The sequence below is a fragment of the Triticum urartu genome, chromosome 4, assembly GCF_003073215.2.
Source record: "Triticum urartu cultivar G1812 chromosome 4, Tu2.1, whole genome shotgun sequence".
NCBI classification, from domain to species: Eukaryota; Viridiplantae; Streptophyta; class Magnoliopsida; order Poales; family Poaceae; genus Triticum; species Triticum urartu.
The window spans coordinates 160,693,681-160,701,621 of NC_053025.1; the positions used below are offsets into that span (position 1 = coordinate 160,693,681).

General features: G+C 45.0%; 1 long non-coding RNA gene across 14 annotated transcripts; it reads left to right on the forward strand.

The window, feature by feature from the left end:
- Nucleotides 1-215: 215 nt before the first annotated feature.
- LOC125551205 lies at nucleotides 216-6,787 on the forward strand. Of its 14 annotated transcripts, none has more exons than XR_007302264.1 (10): nucleotides 216-646; nucleotides 1,047-1,141; nucleotides 1,286-1,340; nucleotides 1,422-1,638; nucleotides 1,766-1,867; nucleotides 2,770-3,456; nucleotides 3,813-4,014; nucleotides 4,101-4,162; nucleotides 4,246-6,487; nucleotides 6,575-6,787. It is a non-coding gene; the product is annotated as an uncharacterized LOC125551205 (long non-coding RNA). The 14 variants fall into 14 exon arrangements; XR_007302265.1 differs by having other exon boundaries at nucleotides 2,777-3,456; XR_007302256.1 differs by having other exon boundaries at nucleotides 1,422-1,867.
- Nucleotides 6,788-7,941: the final 1,154 nt, after the last annotated feature.

Sequence of the window (7,941 nt, forward strand, 5' to 3'; positions counted from 1 at the left end):
CCAGAAACAAGAGAGGAGGGGAGCGCCGAGATCTCACAGCAATTAGGGACTCTGGGCCATCGGATCGAAATCTCTTCGCAGTACAGACCTTCGGATCTCGGGTTGATTTCCTGTGAGCCGTGCGATCTCGGTCACGATCGTTCTCAACCGTCCGATAAAATTTCAATTGCATCGAAATGTAAATACTTTGCCCCCACCAAGGTATTTCCGTCTTTTCGCATCCCAGAAGAGGGGTGCCGACAGGGCACCCAGCGCGTCGTCCTCTCTGCTCCTCTCCTCACTCCCCCCCTCCTCTTTGCTCCCCACTTCCCTAACCCTAGCCCCTTTCTACGCCGCCGCCGCCCGTTCCCTCGCCCTCTCCTGGCGCCACCCCCGTCCCTCCTCCTCTCTCGTCACACAGCCGCCCCGCCACCCACCGCCTCGAACCGCGAGCGGAGGGAGGACGATGAGCACGACGGCGACGGTGGCAGGGAGCAGTAGCAGCAGCAGGCCTTGGGCAACGCCGACGAGCGACGAGCAGCAGCGGAAGGAGGACGAGGAGCACGAAGGCAGCGGTGGCAGGGAAGTGGTGTAGGGCGCCGCCAGGGCCGTGCTGGAGCGGCTCGACGTGCCGGCCACGTGCTCCGAGGAGCCGGCTTCTAGCAAGGTGAGCCCCCTTTGCTTGGATCTGCCTATGCTAGATCTGTCCAGGATTTATGCGATTAGATCTCCCGTCGTTGCTCACTCCCATCCTACCCTCTCTATTCAGTTCCCCCCTCTCAAGCCATTTGAACTGAATTTTGTAGCACTTGGTAAGGTACAGAAAAGAACATGTACTATGTATTAGCATATTTGCTATTGGCTTGATCAAACTTCGGTTGTATAATAATAATCTTTGTGGTAATGAGTATAAGTGGCAGCGAATGTTCTTTCTCTTTTACTTTAGAATGGACATACTAAAACATCAGTTTATTCCTACTGAATTACTTTTGACCTATGAAAAACCATGTGTGTTATTTGACCTTTTAGATAATAATGTGAGATGTGTGCATTGCTTCATGCTTCAGGTTATTCTGAAGTCTGTGCTTCGTGACAAGTTGGAACTATTGCCTTTGGCCATATTTCATGGGATGTTGTACTTTTTTGCGGGGTCAAGTAACATGTATGAACATTATTGATGGTCCTGCTTGCACTCATGGTTAAGTGAACCTGACAGGTTCCACTAGCTCCGTTGCCGATACTGACTGAATTTTCACCTTTTTTACCATTCATGGATTAATGGCTCGGATGAATGCACCAACAATAGCCCCCTGGAAAACGAAATTCCAACTTTGATTACATGGAGTCCAGGAGGAAATGAGGTCGTTTCTGGACGGATCATGGGATAACTGGACATCAAGGTTTACTCTTTAGCTGATCTGCTATTGAAATGTTTTATGCAGTTCTGGAAATGACATGCGAAAATACTAAAAAATCGATATGATTACTTCAAGAAGGTGTTAGAGAGATCTGGGAAAGATCATGCTGTATCGTTGGTTCTGACATCTCGAATATATCATTGCAAGATGATTGTTGATGGGGTGCCGAGACATATGTCTGAACTACCTCATGTGACTGATGAAAGAGGGCAGGTGGCCGACCCCCTTGATATCCATGCCAGTAAGGATTATATATGTCCGTTTTAGCATTTTGTTCATATATATGCCATTCAGTAATGACTGCAGTCTCTAGATTTGGATTCAGAGATACTGTAGTGTGTGCCCTATGCTGAATATTATAATTGTAGGAGCTTGCAGTCAAGCTGATTTATTGTCTCGAGAAGTGGGCATTGGGAGTTGTTAATTGGCTGAACATGTACCTTCTGGGAGTTGTTTTATTTGATGGTCTGGTAAGTGACTTGCTTCCAGCAATGGTTAGTTGTTTTTATATTTTGTTACGGCTACTAGATGGGTGATTGAGATTGAGACTGTATTCAACTGTTGATTTTCTTGATGTGCCTAAATTTGGTATGAGGTGTTTGTGTGTTTGGATGCTCTTCAACTTTTCTGGTTATACTAGATACTAATCTACAATTCTATATATGCCATGCTATTCGACTTTTCATTTTCTTGATCTACCTGAATTGGTACTATAGAGATGTCTGATGTATGCGTGCGCGTGTGTGTGTGTTTAGGCAGTTTAGCCTCCTATTCGTTTCAACACTTGGTTTTGCTTTTAGGAGAATCAAGGAGGTTCTGTTAGGAGAATTTCCTTTTGGTTTCCATGGTTAATTAATCCTGGGACTATTCAAAAATGTAGATATCTTCAGTATATATCTAAAGAATTGTGTGTTCATGGGCAACTATACGTTGTTTTGTCTCATGTACATCAAGAGAATTGCTAAAAATACTTACTGAAGATGAAAATGTAGATTGTACTACTGAAACTCAAAATATTGTTTACCCTTGGGGCCTTCTGAGATATCAGTGTACCATCGTGGTGTTATATTTTGCATTGTGTTGTCTTTTTTATTAGTTTCAGGTTCAGCTGCCTTCGTATGTGCATATTCTTTTGGTATAATCATAGAACGAGATAGTCGATTCATCTTCTTTTGCCGTTTGGGATGGTACTTTCGTCCGAATAATAAATGATTGGATGTAGGGAGAGGGGCTGTATCTCGATACCCTGTCCTCATCATGCTAATTGCATGTAATCTTTTTCTCTTTCATATATCTGTTGGTAGTTTTTCTTTTTGAGGTTGTTATGTCCTCTCCTGATTATTCCTGTCCCGATGATTAATTCTAAGAGAAGTGCTTAGGTACCCCCCCGCCCCGCCAACAAAACATAGAAGGGCAGAAAGGTCATATGGAAGAAATGTATACCCACCTCGTATCGTAGATGTACAATCCCGGTCATACGAATAAACGTGACTAAGAAGGAAAAAAAACTTGCACGACCACTTGATCGATCCTGCCTGCCGCCCGACTAGAGAAAAAAAAAAACGCTGATCGATCAGGCCTGCCGCACGGCGATCACGCGGCGGCTGATCTGGATCGTCACGGGTGGGATGAGGAGTGGAAGACCGCTGTCGCCGGTGGCTGGCCAAGTGTTGGACGTCGCCGTTCTTCGCGTCGATGGCCGCCTCTAACCAGCCCAATCTCCCACGCCGGCGGTTCCAACCCCGTCGTCTCCCACATCATGGTCGGCGGTTAGGCAAGTGGCCGGCCACGTCTTGGACATCTCTGTCTTCCGCAACGACGCCGCGTTCGCCGCATGTAACCGTCCGGACGTCCCATGGAGCCTACCACACTCGTCCAAAATGCCGACGTTGACCTAACTTGTCCGCCGCTGCGGCTCCGTCAGGTACTCCCTCTTGTGGATTCATCGTCTTCCACGTCGCTGCCGTCTTCCACGTCGCTGCCGTCTTGAATCATGCCGGAGGCCCATGCCTCAAGGCCCCATCGGCGTTGACGGACGACATCGATACCACCGCTGAAGGTTTGTCATCTATCCCACATAAGCTATAAATATCCTATACCACTGCTACTTCTTTAGGGGGGAAATCAGAGGGATCTTCATTAGCATTGACATTGTGTGGTCTACAATATTGACTAGCAACATAATATTGTCATGGAAATCACTGGTGCCAAAGTTTACACGCAAGTCATGCAACTATACACAAAGTACAATCCAGCAGAAGAAATTTCGTTGTAGCACCTATGTACATGAGTCAGATTTAGAAAGAAATCGTTTTAAATGCTCATAGGTTAAATGTTGCAATTTATTCATCTATATGTCCCAGTGCATGAACTTGGAATTTAACATGTGATAATGTGTTTTTCAATGATGTGCAGTGTTGGTAGTAACATGTGTTTAAATTGACGAAGAAACCTCATTTACAACTGATGAGAATGGTACAAATGATGTCAGTCGGACCGATAACGATCCTAGTAATGAAGATGACAAACAACAGCGATAACGATTCGTGGTCATAATATGATATCTTACCTTCAGAGGATTTTGCAAATAATGAACATGGTGCAAACAGTGAAAAAGGTAAGTGAAGTCTATTTGATTCCAGTTTTCAATTGGCAGAGTACCGTATGTGTAATAATTTGTCTGTGTTTTTAATTTACAAGAAGATGTGGACGTTGAGAATGAGCAAAATAATCATGAGGAATCGTGGGCCGATAACTTGAGCCAGGTTCGTTCAAACATTTTGTACCGTGCATGGTAGTTTGTAATAGATCATAAATACTGACATAGTTTCATATGTAATTTTTTTAGGAGGGCTCAGATGGTCTTGATGGTGGCGACGACGAAGCAGAGATGGACATTGAGGAGGCTCAATACCAACAACAGAAGTTGGAGACACATTGGAAGGTCATGGCTATGTCTTTTTGGCCACAAGGGGATGCATACATATTCTACAACAAGCATGCCAAAGAACATGGGTTCAGCATCAGGAGAGAGAAGATGAAACGAGGGAAGGGTGCTTTAGGAATAATATGGTTCAGGCGGTTTGTTTGCTCTAGGGCAGGGAGAAGGCAGAGGAAAATCATAACCATGGAGGGTCGCACCCGTAGGCTTAGACCCGAGACTCGATGCGAGTGCGGTGCGTAGATGGTGGTGAAATTGGACAGGGCACGTGGAGTTTGGTTCGTCGTGTCATTCGTGGATGATCACAACCACGTGATGGCTCGACCCAATGAGGTTTGTTTTCTGTGGTCACACAGACGGATTGGAGATGGCACGAGGGCAGAGATACTGGGTATGCAAGGGGTTGGAATCAGTAAGCATATAATGGTGGACAACTTCATCAGTAGGTGCGGTTTGTACGAGAAATGCGGACTTATTAGGCGGGACGTGTACAACCTTTGCTGCTGGGAGAAAATGAAGCTCATTGCAAAGGGTGATGCTGAGACAGCAGTGGGCATTATGAGGAGTAGAAAGCAGAAGGACCCAGACTTCTTTGAGTATGTGCTAGATAAGGAAGCACGGTTGAAGTGTATGTTCTGGTGCGATGCATAGTCGTGGAGGGACTATCAGGACTACGGAGATGTGGTCATGTTTGACAACATGTATAAGATGAACAGATATGGTATCCCGTTCGCCCCCTTCGTCGGTGTTAATAACCACCGTTGCACAACAGTTTTTGGTTGCGCCATTGTTTCCAACGAGACCGAAGCGACGCATGTGTGGCTGTTCCATACTTTTATGAGGGCAAACTGTCAGCAGAAGCCAAAGTCAATTATCACAGACGGTGACGCTGCAATGATCTGAGCGATTTGGAGTGTCCTTTCAGATGTTCTCCATCGTATTTGCTCGTGGCATATCGAGAAAAATATGCAGACACCTACATTACAAGTCACTGGATGAGTTCAGATCGCTCCTGTACTATGCCACCTGTCAAGAGAACTTTGAGGAGAGATTTTTTTGACTATTGACTTTGAGGAGAGATGGACTGCCTTTGTCAATAAATGGAAGACGGATAAAATTGAAGAGTGGCTGAACAGGATGTATAGGAAGAGGAGACTCTAGGCAGCATCATATCTTTCAGATGAATTTTTTCTTGGTATGCGTAGTAACCAGAGGGGCGAAAGCCTGAACTCCTCCCTTCACCTTGACCTCAACTATGGTATGACCATAGTTGATTTGGTAGTGCATTATGAGAACTGCATAATTTGCCTCCGTTAGAACGAGGTGCATGATGACTGCGAGGCTAATCAGAAAGTACCACCGGCGGTTACTGAATATAAGGACATTGAGGAGCATGCTGCCAAAGTATTCATTCCTGCTAATTTCTACATTCAGCAAAATGATTTGAAGATGAGAGAACTGGAGATTTTTGAGACGCTAGTGAGAATTGAGCGTCAGACCTTCATCGTGACATGGCAGAATAACCACAAGTTCAGGTATAATGTTGTGTATGAATCAGGTAACTCGGAGAACTGTATCATGCATGTGTCACATGATGGTTCGAAAAGGGCTGCCTTGCAAACACATTCTCTTTGTTTTGCATCATCTTAAATTGTCTGAAATACCAAAGTGTTGTGTCCTCCATCGATTGTCGAAAGATGCGAGAGATAGGTTGCAGTGCAGCGCAAGGGTGATCTTTTTGGTTGGGGTTGGTCCGGGCCAGAGGAGAGAGAACAGTATACTCAAGTGAGCATAAAATCTGCAGAAGCTGCTCATGTTGCAGCAAATGATCCCTTCTTGTTTTATGAATTGATGAAGTGCCTAGACGATATAATAGCAAGGAAGAAGATCCCGGAAGTGGAACTCATATGACACAGAAGGTGTGCTCTAATTGTGGAGCAGGCAATTCAAGCGGAAGAAGGTGCAACAGGTATACGTGATCCTGAGAAAGTTTCAACGAAGGGTGCACCTAAGAAAGGCCGGTCAAAGGGTGGCCTGATGTTACGAAAAATGGTAGACCAAATTTTTTTAGCGAGAAGCAAAGTGGTCCATTGTGCAGTCTTTGTCATTTCCCAGGTCATAACAAGGCGACATGTAGTCTAAACGAGAAGTAAGTTTTACATTCTTATTTTAGTTATGTTGTTTGTTTGGTTTTACCGACTATATTTTCTCACACGATTCTTTATATTTCGTTCAGGAACCGGGCATAGAGAAGTGGCTTCGATTGTGGGAAGAAGAAAACTGGTTACACGAGTCATGTCGGAATAACCTATATTGTTATTTATTTATGTGAACATGTGTGCGGCACCAAGAAACTTAATAAGTGTTTTGTTTATGTTTCTCAAAATAACTATGTGAATATCTATCATATGTACTGAATTATGATTATCAAAATATTTATGTGAACATCTTTCCTATGTACTGAATTAATTGCCATGTTTTCTGTTATGTTTCGTGTGAAGAAGTTCATAGTTTTAACATACTGTATATTTTGTTTGTTTACCGTACTGTATATGTTCTGTTTAAAGGAAAAAAATGAAAAAAAATGCCCGACCAGCAGCTGGACCGCCAGTAGGTATATTTTTCACCCAAATCAAGCACAACAGTGCGACTCGGGAGGTCAAATTGACCACTACGGGCCCAACAACAGGGTCCAACGGGGCTGGAAGGATATGTAACGGAGGAGTTCAACAAGTACGCCGCGCCCGGTTATTTAAGCTGGTCGAGGCGCCCCCGCGCTTTCGAGGTGGTACTAAACCAGTGACCAGCTGCAGCGCACGCGGGGAGGGGGGGACCGCGCGGGTGAACTATGGGCCAGCCCAGTTGGCGGGGGAGAGGTCGCGCGTGGGGCGAGGGGGCCAATCGCGCTGGGCTTCAAATTTTCGCCGACCCACGAACAAGGCAGTGCATGCCCCGTGCAAGCCGTGGCGCCCGCACATGTGAGGTTTACTCCCACCTCGAAAGCGGGGAGGCGCCTTGACCGGCTTAAATAGCCGGGCGCGGCATACATATCGAACTCTTCTGTTACATATCCTTCCAGCCCCATTGGTTCTTGCTGCTGGGCCCGTAGTGGGCCGATTTGACTGCCCGAGTCGCCCTGTTGGGCTTGATTTGGGTGGAAAAATATACCTACTACCGGTCTAGCTGCTGGTTGGGCATTTTTTACTACGCCAGGACATTTTTTCCTTTAAACAGAAAAGTGTAGTCATAAATTTCACAAAGGCATAATCACTTCAAACAGAAAATCAGTAGCGATGCACAATCAATTGTAACAATAGCAAAATTGTCTCAATCACCAAATAGGCATAATTACAATAATAAATTTGTCCTAGTCACCAAATAGCCATAATAATCTACGTGGGAAAACAGAGATTGTGGAATTATTACAATAATAAAAGAGATGGTACGAACCACCGAATAGGCATAATCATCTACGTGGCTAAAGCCAAAATTCTGCCATTATTACAATAATGAAATTGTGCCAAGTAACGAATAGGCATAGTCATGTGGGGGGCAAAAACCCTACACACTTTCTCGCACTTATTGCTTCTCCATAATTTTCAG